Consider the following 23,803-nt stretch of genomic DNA (forward strand, 5'->3'; position numbering starts at 1 on the left):
CTCAAGCAAAATGTTAGTCTCGTCTTTTCTCTTAGGTGTTGACCAACCAGCTGTGTGCTTCTGTTTTCATTTCAGATTTCCAGGTTTCACTGTTTTTTATTTCTCCCACATTATTGTCTCCTTCACTCCTGTAGTGCCAATAAATGTGAACAGTAACATCTACTGTCACCACAACTAGTTTTGGTTCTCAGGATCAAAATCATGTTTAATAGCATATCAATTAAATTATGAAGTCTGACCTGCTCCACACCGTTAAAATAAAAATACACACAGATCTGTTAGTTATACTCTCCAAAAATGCTGGCATGTTGAGTGTAGACCCTTCACCAATTTCGACAAAGAGTACCCCCCAAAACAATCTCTTGATGTGCTCTTCCCTGTACAAACTTTTGTCACTATACATTCTTCTCCAGCTGGGAAGCTGGTGACAAACCTCTCCATAACTGCTGTCAAAGCTGTGCTGAATTTAAATGGGAACAGGTGAGGAATGCCCCTCTCCCATGGAATATTCTGCTCGGCAGCCATACCAAACCTGTAGGGAGTGGGGCAGGGGCGGGGGGTATTCAAGTTGTTAGTCAGCATATGCCCTGAAACTGCATGAACTGCCAGGCCATCCTATTTAACACTTCCTACTATGAAGTCTGACCTGCTCCACACCATTAAAGCATCAAGGCGGTCTCTGGTGCATGCCCAAATGAGGATAGCCCATGATTGGCTAAAGCTGCAGGGTATGCTATGTTCCATATTGGGAGAGGAAATAAAGTAATCTATCAGCCTAAATGACTTCATATAGTCTGCCCGATTGTTGGCAGTTTATTCGACAGCATCAAAGACTATGGAAGTTCCAAAATACAGCTCCAATTACATCAATGGAAATGGGAAGGGTACAGCAGGCCAGCAGTCAGGGTGAACAAGCACGGTTCAGACAGATAGAACACAAATATGAAAAAACAACTTTGCTGTGCTCCACAAATTGCACTGTAATAAGTACTAATGCGATTCATGCCATAATTATATTTAGCAAAATTAATGACAGAAATCCTGAGATGCAGATTGTGTCTCCATTTGAAATTGTGTGCAGGAATTTCCATTTCACTGGCTTGTGGTCTGCTTGATTGCTCTCTTCTAATCAGTTCACCAGAACAAAAATGGATTCTGTGTGTGTCTTTTTATTTACAGTTGTAACAGAATATATTCTTATAATAAATAAACAGAATCACTGATCCTAATGAAGCAAAATAAATGTACCATAATTTACTGCACAGAAATGTATTTTTGTTCCATTATAAAAATGTCACACAATAGATTATTTTCTTGAGAGTACCACCCTTGACTAATATTCTCTTGTACTATACTGAAATGCAGCATTAGAAAGCTAATTAGCAGGTTGATGGTTTACAGCATTTCAAGGCGCTTCAGGACTTCTGCTCAGTACAAAAATACCTTAAATTGTGGTCAACACGCTAACACACAATCGGCGCCACACAAACAAGACAAATGCAATGATATACATTAATAAGGCTAGTAACTGGAACATATTTCAGAGAAAAAAATGATTTTGTTTGATATGGGGGGAGGTTACTTCCTATTTATTCATACTAGCCTCTCCGCTTTTTTCCAATTACTCATCACTGTGGACTGGAAGTAAGTGCTGCTGGTTACAGACTCCTTTCAGTGGCATATCCACAATTAGGGTTGCGAAGGGGTGGAAAGTTTCCGGTAAATTTCTGGAAATTTTCCACGGGAAGTTTAGCTTGGAAATTTTGCCCAAAAACGCACATGCTAGCATAATATTGTTTTGTTTTTTTTGTATTTCTTTCATTTTTTTTCCCCCACAAGTCCTCTCTTAAAATTACTAACAGAGATGGAATCTTAATTATTAAGGAATTTCTTAATCAATATATGTTTATCTTACTTGGCTTGTTTTAATAATGACAAGTTTTGTGTGTGACTGTGAACAAATGTGTCCTGATTGGTTGGATGAGTGGATGAGCGATTAGCTCCCTCTATTGGTGATGTAGCTTCGTGCGTGCACAGGTCATGCTTCCATCACATGGAGCATCAGGAAAAATTTACTCACCCTGTTGCAATCATACTGATCGACCGCAGTTCGACACAGAGACGAATGCCCTTCAATTCTCTGCATAGAACAATGCCACGTTTACCGTCGGATGTGTGGAAGCATTTTACCCCAGGCATTAAGATGGAAAGACTGTGTACATGTGCAAACACTGTACAAAGCCATATGTAAAGAATGCCACAAAGATGCAGCAGCATTTATCCAAATGCAACAACTTCACTCAAAGCTCACAGCAGTCAGCCCAGAGTTCCTCTGCTTTCATTCAAGAAGACGATGGTTCACATTCAGCATCAGGCTCCTTATCATCAGCAACTCCTGGCCCACTTGAAAGGCTCTTTGATGCAATGGATAACCATAGCCAGAAGAATGCAGATGAGTGCCTTGCTCTAGCTCTATATGCGACAGGCTCACCCCTCATGCTCACAGTTAATGTGTACTGGAAGAGATTTTTCAATATTATTCGCCCTGCATACTGTCCTCCCACCAGACATGTTTTGTCTACTTATTTGCTGGAGGCTGAGTATAACAGAGTCCAAGAAAAGCTCAAAGAAACGATAGAGATGGCAGACTGTGTTGCAATTATCTCAGATGGGTGGTCAAATGTATGAGGGGAGGGCATCATAAACTACATCGTCTCCACTCCTCTCCCAGTGTTCTTCAAGAGCACAGACACGAAGGACAACAGACACACAGGCACATACATTGCTGATGAGCTGAAAGCGGTCATCAACGATCTTGGATCACAAAAGGTCTTTGCAGTAGTTACTGACAATGCTGCGAATATGAAGGCTGCTTGGGTTCAAGTGGAGGAGGCCTACCCTCATATTACGTTTATTGGGTGCGCAGCTCATGGACTCATCCTGCTCCTCAAGGACATCGTGGGTTTGAGAACCATGGAAACACTGTACAAGAGAGCCAAGTAAGTTGTTAAGTATGTCAGGGGAAAACAGGTAGTTACAGCAACCTACAACTCCAAGCAAACGACAAAGAACAAGAACACCACACTGAAGCTGCCCAGCAACACCAGATGGGGTGGCATTGTCATAATGTACAACAGCCTTCTGGAGGGTAAGGAGTCGCTGCAAGAAATGGCAATATCCCAGTCTGGGGATATGGAAACCACCATCAAGAAAATACTGCTGGATGATGTGTTTTGGGAGAGAGTGGTTAGCAGCCTTTGAGTTTTGAGCCCAGTTTTTGAGTACAGGAACAAGGATGTCTTGCTGCAGTTGTACAGGGCCTTGGTGAGACCGCACCTTGAGTATTGTGTGCAGTTTTGGTCGCCTTATCTGAGGAAGGATGTTCTTGCCATGGAAGGAGTGCAGCGAAGATTCACCAGGCTGATACCTGGGATGGCAGGAATGACATATGAGGAGAGATTGGGTCGATTGGGCTTGTACTCACTGGAGTTTAGAAGAATGAGAGGGGATCTCATAGAAACTTATAAAATTCTAACAGGACTAGGCAGACTAGATGCTGGAAGGATGTTCCCGATGGTCGGGGAGTCCAGAACCAGGGGTCACAGTCTAAGGATAAGGGGTAATCCATTTAGGACAGAGATGAGGAGGAATTTCTTCACCCAGAGAGTGGTGAACCTGTGGAATTCTCTGCCAAAGAAGGCAGTAGAGGCCAATTCATTAAATATATTCAAGAAGGAATTGGATATATTTCTTAAGGCTAAAGGGATCAAGGGATATGGAGAGAAGGCAGGAACAGGGTACTGAATTTGGATGATCAGCCATGATCTCATTGAATGGCGGAGCAGGCTCGAGGGGCTGAATGGCCTACTCCTGCTCCTATCTTCTATGTTTCTATGTTTAAACTACTCTCACCAGTAGCATCTGCAATTGCTCAGATTGAAGGAGATGACGCTGTCTTGTCAGATGTTCTCAGGCTTTTTGCTGATTTAAAAGAACAAATCTGCATTGCCCTACCCACATCCCTGCTGCTCAAAGCAGAGGAGAAGGCAATTGTTCAATTCATACAGACGTGTCAAGAATTTTGTGTCAAGCCGATTCATGCTGCAGCATACATGCTGGACCCAAAGCAAGTTGGGAGACCAATACTTTCTGGAGAACAGATCAACAGCACTTAGAGTGTGATTTCTACCCTCTCAGCCACCTCAATCTGAACGTGGGCAAAGTTCTGGGAAGTCTGGCAAAGTTCCGTACCAAGCAAGGTGTTTGGAATGGGGACAGGATATGGGAATCATGCAAGCATATCAGTGCACATACCTGGTGGAAGGGACTTTGTGCATCTGAGGCCCCGTCACCCATTGCATCGGTGATACTCCAAATCCCACCTGCATCAGTGGCCTCTGAACGAAACTGGTCACTTTTTGGGAATACGCATACAAAGGTGCGCAACAGGCTGACTAACAAGAGAGTGGAGAAACTAGTGGCTATCCGGGCGAACCTACAACTTATTGAGCCAGATACAGAAGTGTCCACCACACAGCTAGACAGTGACACAGAGGAGGAAATGGACATGTCAGAGCCAGAGTCAGAGAATCAGGAGGAGCAATGATGAGTAGAAGACTCAGAAGACTCATGAGTAGAAGACTCAACGGGACAAAATAAGGACAAATTACAGGCTAAATAAGCTGACGTGCTTTTTTATTTTATTTTAGATGGATCTTTTTTGTGGGGGTTCAATAAAGTTCAGAATTGTAACCTACATAAAGTTTTGAAAGCCTGTTTTTATTTGTATGTCTATTTTGATGACAAAGATAATATAAGGGTCAGAGGCAAAAACCATCAGTGTGCAAAAAAATTTAAAATTCCCATGGAAAGTTTCCTCTTTTAAAAATTCCCAAAATTTTGCAACCCTATCCACAACAGAGACAAAATTCCAGTAGGGCAAGGCAGCTAATGGAGGTTTATCCTCTCTGTCTTCAGAAGAATAGCTTGTGGACAGCCCTTTAATAATAATACAAACCATAGCTACACTACCTTGTAACAACAGAGATTGGAACCTGAAAGTTCTTCAGACCTTTGAGAATGGAGGTGCAGCGGGTCAGGACGTCTGTCCATCACTGTGCGTTGGCACAGGCACCGTGCCAAATTCCAAGGACGGGGGTCATTAAAATATTCAGGGTAGGTTCCCGCACCCATAACAGTTTGACAGAGGCGTCTAGTCTACCGAGAGCCAGAAGTTAGCCAGACCCTATACCGGGGAACATAGGGTCTGATGAAAGGGTGGAACTGAAAGAAATCAGTATTTGTAGGGAAATGGTGTTAGGAAAATTGATGGGACTGAAGGCCGATAAATCCCCAGGGCCTGATAATCTACATCCCAGGGTACTTAAAGAAGTGGCCCCAGAAATAGTAGATGCATTGCTGGTCATCTTCCAGAACTCGATAGACTCTGGAACGGTACCCATGGATTGGCAGGTAGCTAATGTTACCCCACTATTCAAAAAAGGTGGTAGAGAAAAGGCGGGGAATTATAGACCGGTAAGCTTGACGTCGGTAGTGGGGAAAATGCTAGAGTCCATTATAAAAGATGTAATAGCAGAGCACTTGGAAAGCAGTGACTGGATCGGACAAAGTCAACATGGATTTACAAAAGGTAAATCATGCTTGACTAATCTACTGAAATGTTTTGAGGATGTAACTGGTAAAATAGATAAGGGAGAACCAGTGGATGTGGTGTATTTGGACTTTCAGAAGGTTTTCGATAAGGTCCCGCATAAGAGATTAGCGTGCAAAATTAAGGCACATGGGATTGGGGGCAAGGTATTGACTTGGATAGAGAACTGGTTGGCAGACAGAAAGCAAAGAGTTGGAATAAACGGGTCATTTTCTGAGTGGCAGGCAGTGACTAGTGGGGTACCGCAAGGATCGGTCCTAGGACCCCAGCTGTTCACAATATATATTAATGATCTGGATGAGGGAATTGGATGTAATATCTCCAAATTTGCAGACGACACAAGGCTGGGGGGAAGGATATGCTGTGAGGAGGATGTCGTGAAACTCCAGCACGATTTGGACAGGTTGGGTGATTGGGCAGAAACATGGCAAATGCACTATAATGTGGAAAAATGTGAGGTTGTCCACTTTGGTGGCAAAAACAGGAAGGCAGATTATTATTTGAATGGTAATAGATTGGGAGAAGGGGAAGTGCAAAGAGACCTGGGTGTTCTTGTACACCAGTCACTGAAGGTAAGCATGCAGGTGCAGCAGGCGGTTAAGAAGGCAAATGGTATGTTGGCCTTCGTAGCAAGAGGGTTCGAGTACAAGAACAAGGATGTCTTGCTGCCGTTGTACAGGGCCTTGGTGAGACCACACCTTGAGTATTGTGTGCAGTTTTGGTCGCCTTACCTGAGGAAGGACGTTCTTGCCATGGAAGGAGTGCAGCGAAGGTTCACCAGGCTGATACCTGGGATGGCAGGAATGACGTATGAGGAGAGATTGTGTCCATTGGGCTTATACTCACTGGAGTTTAGAAGATTGAGGGGATCTCATCGAAACCTATAAAATTCTGTCAGGCCTGGACAGACTAGATGCAGGAAGGATGTTTATGATGGCCGGGGAGTCCAGAACCAGGGGTCATAGTCTAAGGATAAGGGGTAAGCCATTTAGGACTGAAATGAGGAGGAATTTCTTCACCCAGAGAGTGGTGAACCTGTGGAATTCTCTGCCACAGAGGGCAGTGGAGGCCAGTTCATTAAGTATATTCAAGAAAGAGTTGGATATATTTCTTAAGGCTAAAGGGATCAAGGGATATGGGGAGAAGGCAGGGACCGGGTACTGAATTTGGATGATCAGCCATGATCTCATTGAATGGCGGAGCAGGCTCGAAGGGCCGAATGGCCTACTCCTGCTCCTATCTTCTATGTATCTATGTAAGTTGGCGTGCAGCCGCACCGCTCCAAAAAGGGGCACCTGAGGTCCAAATCAGGCTATCAAAAATGCTCCCCAATTTTTTTTTTTAATCACTTGTCAGGACACAATGGAACAACTTGGAAATAACAATTGATCTTTCTGGGATAGACTACCGTATTCCTTCTTCACTTTACTTCAAGCCCATTAAGGGATCCATGCACAGGTCCCAATGGGTCTATCTGGGGTGAGCAGGATGCAATTTCCAGCGTATCCTGGGAATGTCATCAGAAACACTTCCAAAGTTGGCTCTGGATGTTGCGGGAAGGCAATTTGTGGGGGAACTTAGGAGGGGCTGCAACCCAGTGGATCCAAGTTCTGCCTCAAATTGTGGCCTCGTCCACCTAAATTACACCGATACACACCTCCCAAGCAAAAAAAAACTTGTTTTGCAGAATATTAGAAATGGTAACTTAATTTATGCCATAAAGTGTTATGCCATTGAAAACAGTGGTTTAAATGTAATACTCAACAGCAATGTTCCCTTTAAGCTGCGCGGGCGTGCGGCCGCGCAGCAAGCTTGACAGTGCCGTGTAGTAAAAGAAACCGTCCGCTCAGGCTCACAACAGCGGGGGACTTGATAGCAGAGCAAAGTCGCAGCAGCTAATTATCCGATCAGGGAGAAGGGCGGGGCCTCACCCGCCCTGACCAACAGCCGGCTCCACCAATCACCGCCCAACCTTCTGTAACTGGCGTCAACGCTCACCAATAGCTATGGGGGGGGGCGGGTCCTGAGGGTCTGGCAGATGAGCCAATAGCATGTGAGAGGGGGGCGAGTGCTGGATGGCTTCCCCACGGATAGCCAGCCCGGGAAAGGGAATCAGGAAATAACAACAGAAAATGCTGGAAAAACTCAGGCCGGCCAGGCAACATCTGTGGAGAGAAATTAGAGTCAACGTTTCGGGTCAAAACCCTTTATCAAGACTAAAGAGGCACAGGGAATGAAATAGATTAAGAGGCCGGGCTGGGAGAGAACAAAAGAGAAGAGGGGACATTAAGAGGTATTCAAAACGAGACGAGATGGTGATAGGACAAGTGGAGACAAAAGACAGCTCTAGATTAGGGAATCAGGAACTCAGTGAGCTGACCTTTTACAGGATTCAATAGTCCCTTTAACTAAAGATGAGCCTTAACCTGCTCAACGAGACATTGAAAATAATCCCCAGTTCACTTCTTAGCCTCCTATATATTCTGCGTACCCGGGATTTTTTTCGGGAAATTTTTTTTTTTGATTTACTCATGCGCGAAAAATGTGCGATTACCGCATGCACGAAAATGCAACAATTTGGAACACCTTTTGAATCTTGAAGAGGAACTCGCTCATGTCCAGTCATCTTGATTTCTCTTACAGTTAAAAATTAAGAATTTGTTTAGCCTGCTGAATGGCAACTTGCTCTCCTCCTGTCGAATAACTGCATGCTCTTTCGCTGGGAGCAGCCCATCTGAGGTGACCAATTCTTGCTGGTAATAATGAGCGAGAAAAAAACATTACCTTGGAAGTGCGTGTGGGAAAATTGTTTGTTGCAGAAAATTGGAATGGAAATGAGTGGGGTACCTCAAAGATTGACCTTGGGGTCTATAACATTTGTAATGAGGTTGTAGAAAGTAGGACCTCCAAGTTTGCAGTTGATTAACGCAGATCAGATGAGCAATACAACCAAATTCAAAAGGGTCATTTAGGAAATTGGGTCAGTAGATCCCACATACAGATCAATGTAGAAAAATATAAAACTTGTATGGGAACCAATGAATCATAAAAGAATGTTATAGTTATGCTGCAAACTGAGCAATAAGCGACAGTTTTTGTCATTGTGGAAGAATTGTTCAAGCCATTGGCCCAGTGCATGGCTGCATTAAAAAAGAATCAAAGTACTGGGTTGCATTAGAAGAGAGATACAAATTACCAGAGATAATGTTGTGTTGCATGGGAAGTGGAAGGTCTCATCTGAAATGCTGTGCGCACTATAATCTATCCCTTAAGAGAGTACAATGAGGGCAACTATAGTGACACTAGAACTCAGGAATTTAAGTTACAAGAACAAGTTGAAGAAATTGGTCTTATTCTTAATGGAAAGGAGATGGCCTAACAGTTTTCCAAAATTAGGAAATGGATTGATGGAAGTTTCGCAGTTTGTTGGAGGCCTCATCTAAGTTAAGTGTAGGTAACCTCAAATGAATGTCATTGGATATGAATTGGGCTCTCATTTAGCCCAGAGACTTAAAGATGGGGGTATTACCTTTGATCTTGGATTAAGGTATGTTACAAATTTCCTGGGTCTGCAGTAGATATTCTCTGAGGTTCGAAGTCACCAGTCACTCCTATAATTTGAGCTCGCATCTCCTATGATCTGGAGATCTTTACTGCCCAATATCTTGTTCATCATCAGATAGAATCATACAGCACAGAAAGAGGCCATTCAGCCCATCATGCCTGTGCCGGCTCTTTGGTAGAGCCATCCAATTAGTCTCACTCCCCTGCTCTTTCCCCATAACCCTGTAAATGTTTCCTTTTGAAATATTTATCCAATTCCTTTTGAAAGTTATTATTGAATCTGCTTCCACCACCCTTCCAGGCATTGCATTCCAGATCATAACAACTTGCTGCGTAAAAAAAAATTCTCCTAATTTCGCCTCTGGTTATTTTGCCAATCACCTTAAATCTGTGTCCTCTAGTTTCTGACCAGCCTGCCAGTTTCTCCTTATTTACTCTATCAAAACCCCTCAAAATTTTGAACACCTCTATTAAATCTCCTCTTAACTGTCTTTGCTCTATGGAGAACAACCCCAGCTTCTTTAATCTCTCTAGATAACTGAAGTCCTTCATCCCTGGTACCATTCTAGTACATCTCCTCTGCACCCTCTCCAGTCCTCAAGATATTAGAACCTGACCTGTGATTGCATGATGTGAAGAGGGGAGTCAGGGGGAAAAAAGAGATAAAGTGAAGATATCAAGTCATCAACTCTTCAAAGACTCCAAAAAGTATTTGTGCAAAGAACAAAAATAATGAAAGATCTGAATTTGCTGCTGTTGAGTAGGGTGTTGTTGTTGTTAGCTGCCCATGGACACAAAAGTCACGCTCAGAGGAGTTTGTTGCCCACCCAGTACAAGTAAAAATTAGAGGGAACATTGCTCAACAGTACATTTGGTTGGAGTTGAATCTGAGCCTATCAGATAGGTTGCTCCTCTGTGACCAGCATTACAACCTATTTAAAAAAATACTCCAAACATCTATTTTAAGGTTTAAAATGGGATTAGTCATTAAAGAAACTAGCCTATCTTTATAGGGAAAAGGGAGGTGGCTGAATGATAGAGAGACAAAAGAATTGTTTTGTACAACAGGACTTTATAGTTGGGGGGAGGGGAGAAAGCAAGATTTTGGTTTGACCCAGCTCAGTCATGTCATCACAAATTAAATCAAAGGCTAATTACTTGGAAAATGGCAACTTGCAGTGTGTGGGGATAGAAAAAGGATTGATTTTGTATTTAAAAGATTAGTGCACTTTTATTTTATATCCAAGATAGACTTAATGTCCTTTTAGTTCATATTTGTGGATTTTCCCTTTTTAATTGAAAGAGCTCTTAATGCTGCAAATTACATTAAAAATGGTATTTGATTATTTAAATAGAGAGCTGTGCAAGCCATAAACCTCATATGTGAAGTCTGATTTAAATTCAAAATTTTCTAAACATACAAATGTCACTAGATTCTTTGAGGCCAATAATGCAATGGCTGCTACCCAGTGCACTGTATTATCCAATGCGGCAGCCCATGGCCTACACAGGATGTGCTCAGCACTGCACAGTGCAGGCCCAAAGCTCTGCCAGTACTCAGCGCCTGCACACCAATTGAGCGCAAGTCTGATTAAGGCCTAGAATTTATTTAAATAAAGCCCAAACCCCATTATGCAGCTGGAGCACCTGAGCTTCAGTCACTCAGTGCTAATTATAAACAGGCTTTACAAGAGAGGCCATGACAGAAAATTTCTTAATTTGTTTTTAACCTTCAAACAGGACCACACAACATTATCCTCCTCTTCTTTCTTGACCCCCAAAGTCCAATCATTTAGTGGAGTTGATGTGCCCCAAACAAGTGGGACAGAGAAAACAATTGAGGCTCTCTAAGGGCAGCCAGCAGCCCTTCAATGAGCATCCAAAGTCCCATCTCCATAACCTCGGAACTCTCCCAGCAGTCATGGGTCATATGATGGTAAATTATGCTAATCAAGTAGCCTCATATTATGGGACAAGGTCAACTATGTGGGGCACAGGCAGGTGTGGTGCCAGGTCTGTATTATCCACCCCATTATAAATAAGATCTCAACTGTCCTGAACCGCCCTAGGAATTATACTGTGTGAATACAAACCCGGTCATCTTTAGGCTTTTAAAACGCAAGCCTGGTGTCATTCGATCACTACTTCCCAATTTATCTTAGAATCATAGAGTGATACAGCACAGAAGGAGGCCATTTTGCCCATCGTGCCTGTGCCGGTTCTTTGGTAGAGCTATCCAATTAAACGCAGTCCCTTGCTCTTTGCCCTTCAAGTATTTATCCAATTCTCTTTTGAAAGTTACTATTGAATCTGCTTCCACCACCTTTTCAGGCAGTGCATTCCAGATCACAACAACTCACTGTGTAAAAAATGTTTCCTCATGTCGCCTCTGGTTCTTTTACCAATCACCTTAAATTTGCGTCCTCTGCTTACCCACCCTTCTACCACTGGAAAGAGTTTCTCCTTATTTACTCTATCAAAATCTTTCACGATTTTGAACACCCATATCAAATCTCCTCTTAACCTTCTATCTTCTGCTCTTTCCAATCTTGGTGTCAAAGCACTATATACTTTGTCCTTCATCTTGGTTTCTGAGCAAAGAAAAATAATTGAACTAAAGCAAAACACGCCAAAACCTCTTGTGACAGGACCAATGCAGCAATAACAACTTGCATTTATTCAGCGCCTTTAACAGAGTAAAACTTCCCAATGCACTAGTGTAAATCAATCTATTTCCAATGAAAATACAATCACTATATCCTTAAATATTAAAGGCACATTCAGCCAGACAGAAATTCTTGAATAGAAATAAGCAGCCATTTTTATACTAACCAACAATGGATTAACCAAATCCACCTCCATTGCTCCAAGATTCTTACTTTTTATTTAAAACATAGTTATTAGTTATGAGTTCTAGCTAAAGTTCCCACCCAAAATACTTCTGGTGAAAAAATCTCAATAGGTGTCCACTTGTATCCTCAAGTATTAACATTTCTGGACCGGCAATGTTTTGCACAAGCAAATCGCCTCATGCCTCTATGGTCAGGAGTTTAAGAGTTGGTAGAACACACCACAACTACCATTTCCTTACAAAGACTGAATTCTCTACTCCCAGAAAAGAAGTCACAATTCTGTTCATCTTATGCTCCTGTTGACCAACAAAGCATTTTGAAGGTTTAAAACAGATAAATGGGCTCATGAACCACTTTCTCACTTTCCCAGTCATAAAGTTGATGTTAAGTAAGGAAAAAAAGAAAGACGGTGTGGTAGTATGCTTTTAAATATTACCTGTATATTGGATATGTATCTATAATACTGTATAAGGTCCAGCTTGATATCCAAACCTTTTAATATTACCCTCTCAAGCTATACTCCTTTAAATAAATTATACACACTTAATTGGTCAGATTTGCTCAGAAAGGACAATGGCCCACATTTTGCGGTCAGCAGTGAACGCCGCTCACCATTCATTGGACTTTCACTTGCCCACAGTCTTTCTGTGGGCTTTTACACTGTGATTTGCAATAATTAGAGAGCCAAAACTGCACGGCACCCTCTTCAGGGGACAGGGGATCTGCGTGAACAGGGCATATCTCCTCAACCAACCAATCAGATTGAAGAATCCTTACTGAGACACTTTGGCCGCGAATTTAATCCTGGAGGCGGGTCAGCTGGTTTCCGGGTTCCGGTCCCACCCCCAACTGTCTCCGCTCTGCAGACGTGATTTTCCCTTGATTGGCATTGTTAAGCCCGCAGCGGGCTTACCGGCCAATTAACAGGAAGCGGGTCTGATGACGTCATTTGATGACGCGTTATCTGCCAGTTTCCTTAAAGGGACCATGCACAATTTTATTTTGACAGTTGATCGGTCAGTGTTTGACAGCATTGAGGTGCTGCAAACAGTGACAATCACTGCACAAAGGTGAACACTTGCACCCAGGCTCTCCAATGACTCCCTCCATATGCTTATGGAGGGAGTCACAGCACGCAGGGAGGTTCTCTTCCCTTCCAAGGGCACCAACTTACCTTGAACCTCCACCCAACACTATGTATCTACTTTATCACTTCCCCATCTCACTAGCAACCCCTCACACTCACCCTCATCCTACTGCAAGCATACCAACTAACAACACATAAGGGTAGGTACTTGAGAGGTTTAGCCAATGTCCATGTGAAGTTTCTGGTAATGTGTTATCATACAGTGTAATATCTTTTTCCAAAAGTGCCCCTTATTGGACAGATCTGAGCGCACATTGAGAAGTGTCTTACTGAGTTCCAGTGATTGTTCAGTCATAACTCCCCCGCTATAGTGATATGTGTGCATGGAATGGGTTGGACATTAAAGGGATGCTTCACGGTGCTGGTGTGGGATGGTGTCAACCTGGCGCATCATGTGGCAGCCAGGGTTTACATCATCAAGTGAAAAAAATCTGGCCATTGTGATGCCTCCCGGTCTACAATTTTTGTCAGGGGCTGATGCCCTGTGTCCAGTGCAGCATCAGGAGGGTGAGGAGGAGGTTGGCGCTCCTGGTGCTGCTGTTGTGGCGCTGCCACGGCTGCTCTTCCTCCGAATCTGACGACCAGGATGAGAGGATGTAAATGGTTCCCATCCCATTGCTATAGATTTCAGTTGAGGCAAGAAGCTTGCAAGCGCACACTCAAAGTGGCCTGAAATTATTCCAATCAGGTAACATTGCTGATGGGTGTCTGCTTGATTTGCAAAATCTTATCCCAAACCTTCAACAACAAAGTTGTTGCATTTGAATGTCAGCCATGTTACAGGAGTGATTTTAAAGTACTGCACCAATGACTACAAATCATGTCCTCCAGCAACTCGTCTCCTTGCAGCTGGCGTATTTCTGACAAGACGGGAATCAGGAGCCAGAAGCACGACAATGGGAAACCACTATAAAAATAGGATTAGCAAAGCAGTTAACAGGCTGTTAACTGCTTTAACTACCTGTCCCACCAGTTCCAGTTGGGTCAGTTTGGGACTGGGTGACCCGACACTCCACTCACGAAAATCGCGTGCGGGCGGGATGGAGGCGGGTTGGAAGTCTGAAGCCATTTTTTCCGATTTTAATTGCCGACCCACCTCCAAACCCGCCTCCTCAGGGCTATTAAAATCGAACCCGCAGAGTCTAAACCAGAAAGTGTAAGTTAGAATATTTAATTCAATGTGAAATCATGTACAGAAAGCGAAATAAAGAGAGGAAAAGAAAGATGAGATTAAGAGAAAGAGATAGAGACAGAAAGAAAATGTTAAAAAAATGTAATTTAAAAAAATTTCCAACAATAATTAAAATCTGAACGAATGAGACTCCACACTTGTAAAAGTAAATTTTCAGTGCCAGAGAGATTGTTTGGCAGTAATTAAGACTTACCATGGCGTTGAAAATTCACTTACACTTGAGTGGGCAAGCCCTAACTTTTTCTGGTGTGTTTAGTGGGCAAGTACCCCAACTTCATGTCTTCATGTGTTTGAATGCCAAGTCTCTGGGCGAGGTACCGGTGGAGCCAAGCTTGTGGACGAGCAGGGCTTATCGGACAGAAACCTCCTGATTTCCACGTTTAACTGCGCATGTGCGGCCGCCAGAAGTTGCTGTCTGATTTTCTTCTTAATAACGGTGAGCGCTGATTGCCTCACCGTTATTCCTACCGCAAAACTGGGCCATTCTCGCTGCTTACAGGACTTTTTATACAATGCAGTATAGAGGCAGCACATCATGCCACGTGTTGTGTAGATATTTGCAGCAATTGTCATGTTGCACACATTTCCCTACTAACAGTGTCACTGTTGTTAATTCGCCTGGCTGGTGTCACACATCAAAGATATGCAGCACACTGTCAGCTACCATCTGCACCAAAAACAGATAGTGACACAAAAATGAAACCAAGACGAGATAAAACCCCCCAAATTGCCACACAATCCCAAACCCACTGTAAAATCTCCCTCCACAGCTGAATTCAGGGCATTAAACCATTATGACATCATCAAGGAATTCTCAAAAGAACCAAATCAAGCTCAGCTGTCCTCTGGAGACCTTTCACCCAATCAATTTCTAGCATGCAAATGAGGTGACATTGAATGTCACATTATGCTCAACTTCTGTGACATTAAGAAAAGGTCATGTCAACCATCATTATTTGTGTATCACAAGGATACCATCCAATTTACTGTCAATGCACAATGCAGAAGTGAAGGGGGAAAGGCAGTAATTACACTATATGAAGTGGGGAAATATGACACCTTTCTACAGAATATCTGTTAACATTTACAACAAATGCAGAACTTAATTCTGTATATTCAAGTAGAGCATTTTATTTGAACATCCTGTACTTCCCACTACATAATTCATTATTCTCCATTTCTATGTGTGTAATGCTGACACAAGCTGCTTCAGGAAACTACAGCCTAATTAAGCAAGGACAGTTTTAGCTATAGGCCTAGTACAGCTTGCTATCAATAGTATCTTGCTGAGTCTTGATTAACCATGTATTGCATTCTGTCTGCTGATGTGTTTGTGAGGAAACTGGATTGGAAATCTAGGTTTCTAGGCTTTTTAAAAAAATGGCCAAGTCAAACATACCAAATGATAATATAGCATCACAGCTGCTACCATGCTTATGCCTAATATCCTTCAGTATAATTACAAACAACGTCTAGTGCACTGCATTTTCACCCTTTAACAGAAGCTGTTGAAACTGAAAATGTTTATGTGGCAGGAGATTCCATTTTCATGCCACTGCAGCTCTTGTTGGCACTAGTTCAGGCTTTTCTTGTCTTTCTAATTCCCTCCTCTCATCAGTTCTCCTCCTAGCTCTGCCATGCCCTATGCCTTATTTTTGCATTTGTAGCCTAGCTGTGCTTCAAAAAGAGAGAGAAAAGGACAGTACTTAAAATAATTCAAGATTTGATCAACCATGAAGCTTAATTTTTCACTTGGGCTAATAGTCAAGCCAACATATGAAATGATTCACTGAAATGAAAGTGTGTGCACGTATGTGTACATATATACTTTCAAAGATATAATATGAATATAGCGTGTATGCATGTAATAAAATAATTTGAACTCGTAAACACAGAACAAAAATCTTTCAAAGTCATCCCCCGAGGGCTTCTACAAACATGTCACTTATTCAGCAGCTGTCAATCCCCCTCCAAACTCCCCTTTCTCCAACACCGCTGCACCCCCCCCCCCCCACCAACCCAGCCAATCAGAAGATATAAATGACAAGATGGCACTACAAGCATTTGCAAGCTGGCTAGCCTCATTTTGAATGATACAATGAACACAAATATGCCAACACACATGCTCTCCTCTGTGACTATCATTGGCAAAAATCTACATAACTTCACTTTTAATTGATATTTTATTCTCACACAAACACACAAAAAGAAAGGGTAGGGTGACATACATTTCGAGAGACTTACAAGAGGCAATACTGGCTGTGGCAAGCAGAAAGCATCAGAGCAAAACACAACCTTTACCCGAAAACCATCGTAATACTTGTGCGCATGCCAAGTCTAGCTTTTGTGGCTTCTATTTACATAAAAGCTGAGGGGGAGGGACACAATCTTACCACATAAAAGAGCCCAAGCAATCCAACTTTCAACAGGCTACAAGACTTTAATTAAACCTCCGTTTACACATATGAATGAACACAAGAGGTACAATAACTTCCAGAAGGAAAGGCATGCAACATTCACACACTTACCACATAAAGCCTCCAAGTAATTTTTCTTTCAAAAAGAAAATCTCAGCATTAGAAATTTTTCATATCTTTACCACAATACAAAGCTTAAGATATTACGTGCCAGGATTTATATTGTGAGGGCAACAGGATGCAAAGGAAATCACTGCTTGATACACATTCATTTTTTATTCAGTCCTGGAATTTTGCCACTTTGCAGAGAGCTAGGCCACATACGATGCATATGAATGGTGTTAGTAAAAGGATGCATCACACCACCTGCCGGATATTCCTCATTCTGTGATAAAGCATCGCAAAGCCAATTAAAGGCACTGATGTCATACTTTCTAAACAAGTACGCTCCTCAATGAGAGAAGCAGAAAGTGAATTTTCCCTGAATTGCACAAATCAAGAGCAATTTGTGCGACCACATTATAGTAATTTTAGGGAAGGTGCAGCTTTCTGACATTTCCAACATGCTGCCATTCATCGGTGAAACATGAGATTGTCCTTGTGACTCTCTATTTGCTGACCTTGATGGAGGCATCAGATGAAGGCACCAGGTCATTGTCCACAAGGGTGAGTTTTTTTTATAATCCGGCAAAATTATGCCTGATTCACATTTTCACACCACTCAGTTGTCTAAAATCAGGTCATTCGACTGTCCTCTCAGCCAGGGAGCTGGCATTTGACACAGAAAGACCTAAAGAATTTTTTTATTTAAAAGGGCACAAAAAGATTGAAATTACTAGTCCATCTCCTGTGGCTTCACGCATGCTACATCAGAGAATATGGTCTCTTTCTGCTGTCTTTGTGTTGCTGTTTCTCTTAATGCCTCTCCTCTTTGATACGGTCTTTCTTTCAATTCTGCTTCTCTCTTTTTCTTCTTTCCTTTGGGGTGGGAGGTAGAATGAAGTAAGACATGGTGTAGCAAGGAAAAGAGCCACCAATGGCTGTAGGCTACATTTCGGATGAGGGTTGTGGGTTAAATGTGGCCTTGAGTGACTCCCTTCCCATTCCCTCTCCACACCAGCTCGCTCCCCTCATATACCCTACCCACTTCAACCTCCCACCACCCCTCACTCCCACCCTAGACAATTACCTAGACAATCCCTTTATTGTCTCCTTGCTCTACTGTCACCCACGTTACTCTTATCCATCCACCCTCTCCCTCCCCACTTCCATTTGTTCCGTCCAAGAGCAGGTGATAAGTGGCCAGAGGCCCACTCATCCTAAAGCAGCTTCTCTCCACCCTTTCGCCCCTCCCCTGACCCTACCTTCTTGTTTCCCCACAACAGGCTTTGTTTACTTTCAAAATATAATTTTTCTATATTAAAAAGAAATTAAATTAGAATGAGGAAAACTACGTCAGCCTTTTTTCTCTATGTCTTTTCTTTTCTCTCTTCCCTTTCATCCCCTCCCTCTCTAGCTCATAAGCGTTGGAGAAATTAAAATTTCTATCTCACAGGTGTAAGCAATTACCATTGATCTATTCTGTCATCAAAACACAGGTGAGGTAATTTTTTCCCCCCCAGAGTATCATTTTAATAACATCTATTGGAATTGAGAAAACAGACAAGTACGGATTGTCAAATATAGTAATGTAATTTACATGAAGTTTAAATTGGCCATTTCTATTGGCTGCGAGGGGCTTCTTCGATTAATGGCTCCTACGGTTTCCATTTTGCCACTTTTATGTCCCAAAGTTCATTGTCAGCCTGTAAAATAACTTACTCTATCTGGCCACAGTGGATTTTGTCTTCTAGTTTTTGAACATCATGTTTTATCAAGTTAAACCTTTCATTGATGATCTGCTACTGGTGTAAGGGCTTCATCCTGAGGTATAGTTTGCAGGGCACTAAGAATTCTAGAGTATAGATTTCTCAACTTTACATAGAATTACATCAAATATACAGCACAGGAACAGGCTATTTGCCCCAGCTAGTTAGTACTGCTGTTTATACTCCACATAAGTAAAATAACTTCCATTCTATCTGCCTCATCTCAGCCTTTCAGCTTCTCATGAGGATTCTGGGCCACAGCAAGACCCAAGATGCAATTAGAACCCAAACATGATTTTAACTGGGTGTGACAGAAGCTTTGCCCAGTAACCAACTGAGTAAAACCTTGTGGGATTGGCTTTAGGCACTGACTGACTGACCAGAAGCACTATTTAAAGGGGCATTCAAGTACCGGCACTCAAATCATAGGGGGCTCTGTGATTCGTGATTTTTCAATGGATTTTGGGCTTGGAGATTGCCTGTTTCTGTCTTTTTTTTTCCCCCATTACTCACCCTGATTAAGCTCTCACAGCTTATCATTTTCAATCCATTGCTTTGGATGGAAGAACAGTTAGAGGAAGAGGAACAGCAGCAGCCTCAATAATCGACAGGTGGGATGGCTGGAAGACAGGTGAGGGCTTTGCATGCCTTTGTGAGGCACCCGCCTACTCATAGAAGGCCCACAGGGTCTATAAGCCAAGAGTCATTATCCTGGATATGGCTGTGTAGCACTGCATCAGTAGGCCTTCACTAGCCAGGCTGTTGCTGATCTATGCCGCCTCCTGCTGCCTGTTGGCCCAGGTGACCATTCTTTGCCAGTGGCAATCAGTGTCACCACTGCCCTTAAATCTTCTTGCCTCAGGTACCTTCCAGTTTGTTACAGGAGACATCACCTGCATCTCCCAGTCTGCGGTGCACAGCTGCACCAAGTAGCTAATGCCCTCATTTAAATGCCGCCTGGGATTTAAAATACCTCAGGCCTGAAATTTAGGACAGGTTTTGTACCCGCCCCACCTCCACCTGCCTGAAACCCAGTTAAAATCGACCTAATTTTTTCAAAAAGCATTTTGAAAGAATTGTGGGAGCCCAGTGGCCAGATTGCAGTGAGGAGTTTAAAGGCATTTTCCATTATAAATGTGGATATAGGAGTTCATAATGGAAGAACCTGACACAAAATTATGACAAAAAATGTGGCAACAGGAACTGAAGTGGCAGAGACAGGAAGCGGTTATAGATGCAAGTTTTAAAAAATAAATTATATATAAAGGACAGCCTTAACACATAGTACAAGACTGAATACCTAGGTGACAAAGGCATTTCATAATACATAGTAAACTATAGCAACTTATAACGATATCTTCAAACTACTGAGGCCTAAATATGTTTCCATCAAATCGATAAAAGCCGATGATGATAAACCACAAGAGTCATTGTTCCCGACACAACTCTTTGAAAGCTTCTAAAAACTCAGACAACAATGAACAACTGTCTCCACTGTAATGGAGAATCAAGGATAGGAATTGGCCACAGTTATGAGTCGATCTTAATGGCCGGACTTCATTTACATAAATGTTCCTAGAGTCCCAGCCAAACCTGGCCGATGGACGGCAATGGGAATTTGGTGACAGGGGGTGCAGTTGGGGACCCGCAAGAACTGTCCACGGCAGTCAGTGTGAGGCGGGGTCTGGAGGCGATGGAGGTGGTGGTGCAGAAGCAATCGAGGGTGGGGGGGTGTTCCCACTGCGGTCAGGGGAAGGCCGAGGCTGGGGAGGCTCAAGGATTCCTTGCGACGCCTGGGGGGAGCACTTCTGCTCCTCCTGACAAAAGTTTTTTTTTTAAACTTATGTTGTCCTCTTCTGGCCAGACGGCGCCTCCCACCATGGTTTTGCTGTCGGGCAGCACACAGTGCGGGACTCCCCCTGACTTTTCGTTAAGACATCATTGGGCTGGAATTTTTGAATTTAAAATGGGCCCTCGCCTGCCTGTAGCCTCGACTGACTTGAAAGTTGGCAAAGATGAAATAGAGCTGAGCGGGAATGGAGCAACATCAGGACGATAAGTTAGTTCAGCCTAATTTTAGCCCCTCTCATGCACCATTCTTGCTAGGCAACACATCAGCAATGCTCAAATTTTCCTTTATATAAATTTAAATGGGAGCATTTGCAGGAGCCATTTTCCAGAAAAAAAAGTTAACAAAAAGTAAAAAATGCTCATCATGCCTCCAAATCTTCATCATACTGTGACCCGGAGGAAGATAAATTTGAGTCACAGAGGAGAGCCTAATACACATGTGACATGTATAGCTTTCCAGTGTCAGAACCACAATCTTAACTGTATCCAATAACTGTGCGCTTATACCAGAGCAGCTGGCCAGTAAAATAAAGTTGTGACCTCAACAGCAGCTGTATATGTACACTGTCCAACTATACCAGTTATAATCATAATATGGACATGGGGTCATTTGAGGTACACCTCCCGTTTATCTCTAGACTTTCAGCAAACTTGTTTGCTCCATTCGTGACCTGCCAGCCTATGGTATACTGACTGAGTTGGCATTTAATGCTGTTTGCTTCCTTTTCTCATATTCTTCAATGTTGTAAGGAAAGCAGGCTTTTTGAGTTTGCATGCAGCAAGTGAAAGGGCTTATTAAAATATTATTCTTTACCTGTTTTTTCCTCTTCCATTGGGGAAGTGCTTGATTTCCTCAAATCAAAAAAACTCATTACGTGCTTCCCAGCATGTTGCAGCATTCCTGAGACTGGTCCTCAAACAGACACTGGTAGGAAATTTGGCTCTCAACAAAAACATTAAGAAACACTGACTTATACAGTCCCTGTGCCTTATCTCACCATGCAGCAAGGATCATTGTAAGTCAATAGTGCACTTTTTAAAAATCTCTCTCAAAGATGAAATGAGCATCAATTCAACATAACTTACCAATTATAAGCTATTGAAAGACTAACTAAATTCCATCCATAAAAATGATTTATTTTGGCTGTTCTTCAGCCACATCACCCATAGACAGGGGCTATAGGAATGACTTCCATTCCTCACTAAAAAAAATGAATGTTGTTTACCTGAGCTTGTGCCATCAAAAATTGCTTTTGGAGAACATTCAAAAGCTTTTCAATAGAGCTCCACAAAGGTCATATGAAGTGAGTGATGTAGAAACTAGTGCAGTTTAATAACTCATTTATGATGAGACTTGGTACTGCAGTCCATGCTCAGTATTTAAAATTACACAAGCAAATTCAGTGCACTGTTTTTCAATTCTGTGAGTCAGCAGCTTAATTCAGTGCTTGTACTACCTTTTTATATTATTTAATAAATGCCTGACAAATATATGAACTATGTAAGTGAACATTTTAAGATGCGCTGAGGCTGATAATGTGATCCTGACTGCAGCGCTGGAACCACTGCTCTAGAAGCACTGCGTGCGATTGAGCAGATGCCCCATAATGTAAGACCGGCTTCTTATAATATTGAAGTGTTGCCCCTGGTGCACAGCGCACAATGCCGAGTTTTCTTAGTGGGATTGGATCTTGTACAACAACAGCAAATAAATGGCAGCTCAAATCCTTCTTGGGGGAGGGGAGCGGCAGTCAGGGGAGGATTTCGGTACTAGAGGAAAATCAATCTTTTGAGGCACAACGGTCGGCAGGTGGTGGCCTGGGTGGCACTACTGCATTTCTAGAACACCCAAAGGGGAAAAAATTAAATTGGGTCTCTCCTTCAGCACTTGTGGAGCACTGCTCAGGCACTCCAGACACAGTATGAGGAATAGCCCTAATTGAATAGGGTTTGGGGGCTCAATGAACCTAACACAATGTTACTGTGCACTATATTAATGTACTAAGCCTGGATGACTTCACTAGGCAGACTAAGCATATTGGACATGGAGCAGGCCTCAGACCTTTGTGGCCAAAGCATTGGCTGATGCACTTCACCAAAACAGACACCAGCCATTGCATTATTGGCGTTTCTTGTGTGCATGCACATCATTTTCCTTTTTCTTATATTGTCAAGTATATGAGAGAGGATAAGAGGCAGGCAATATCTGGTGGTAGAGAGAAGCAATGTCTGAGGAGGAGGAATTCATCAGGCTTTTAGGTTGTCAGTTTACAATCAGGTTGTAATAACAGGAACCCAAATTGGCACTAGATAGGAACTACATCTAAAGTTAGTTCTGGTTTGCAGCGGTGCCAACTCCAAATAATAATTTCAGTGATTTAGGGTGGCAAATTGAGGCCAAACTCAGTGACTGTATTTGACCTCTATTTGACCCTATAATAGGAGTTTACAGTGCACATTTGTAGTACCACAGCCTCCACTATGCAATTACCAAAAATTACCCATCAAGAATTGCTGTGGCCAATTGTGTACAATTATAGCCAGCTCCATCTGACTGAATATTCCTGGCTATATGGTCTATTACTGTACAATTACCAAATCCCATACCAAGTAGTAACTACGGCACTGGATACAGGGCCCTCCGAGATTAAACAGAAAATTAAGTTGGTTGTGACTTTTCTATCTATAATTAAAGTATAATAAGTTCGCACATAAGCTAATATAAATGTAAAAGTACAATTTTATCTCCATTTATGATGCTCAAAATGCAATAAGACTGATAACTTGGCTCAGTCAGTAACACTCTTGCCTCTGGGTCAGAAGGTTCCGGGTTTCAGCTCCACACCAGATTTTGAGTACGTAATCAAAGCTGACAATCCAGTTTAATCTAGTTTTCATTTAATGAGGAATCAAAATTCAGCACTCCCACGCAAGGCAGCACACTGCAGAGTTGGAAATAATACTACAATATTGTATCTCGATTATCTGACCCATGCTTTCTTCAAGTGCGGCTACTTGGGAGCCTAGGATCTGTGACTTTATCCTCACGTGCCATTTTATCAAGTTTCTCGTGTGCAAACAGGATTCCACCACCCTCTTGTCCCCTCCACCCCTTGCCTGACTCTTGCTGCCTGTTCCATGGAAAGCTGACAGAAAATAACCATTCTGAGACAGGCATGGTGAGATTTGCCCTATCAGTGAAGATAGAATGCTTTGCGTCTGTGTCACTTGCTACATAGCA

The 23,803-nt window shown here is 42.6% G+C and overlaps 1 protein-coding gene and 1 pseudogene across 4 annotated transcripts in view; both read right to left on the reverse strand.

Moving 5' to 3' along the window:
* setbp1 (SET binding protein 1) overlaps window positions 1–23,803 on the reverse strand; it is a 375,242-nt gene that overhangs the window by 209,746 nt on the left and 141,693 nt on the right. The window lies entirely within an intron of this gene.
* Window positions 17,830–19,251, reverse strand: LOC147123449 (NADH dehydrogenase [ubiquinone] 1 alpha subcomplex subunit 5-like; annotated as a pseudogene).

The sequence above is a fragment of the Somniosus microcephalus genome, chromosome 2 (genome assembly GCF_052327205.1).
Source record: "Somniosus microcephalus isolate GS21.2 chromosome 2, FLI_Smic_1.0, whole genome shotgun sequence".
Classification (NCBI taxonomy): domain Eukaryota; kingdom Metazoa; phylum Chordata; class Chondrichthyes; order Squaliformes; family Somniosidae; genus Somniosus; species Somniosus microcephalus.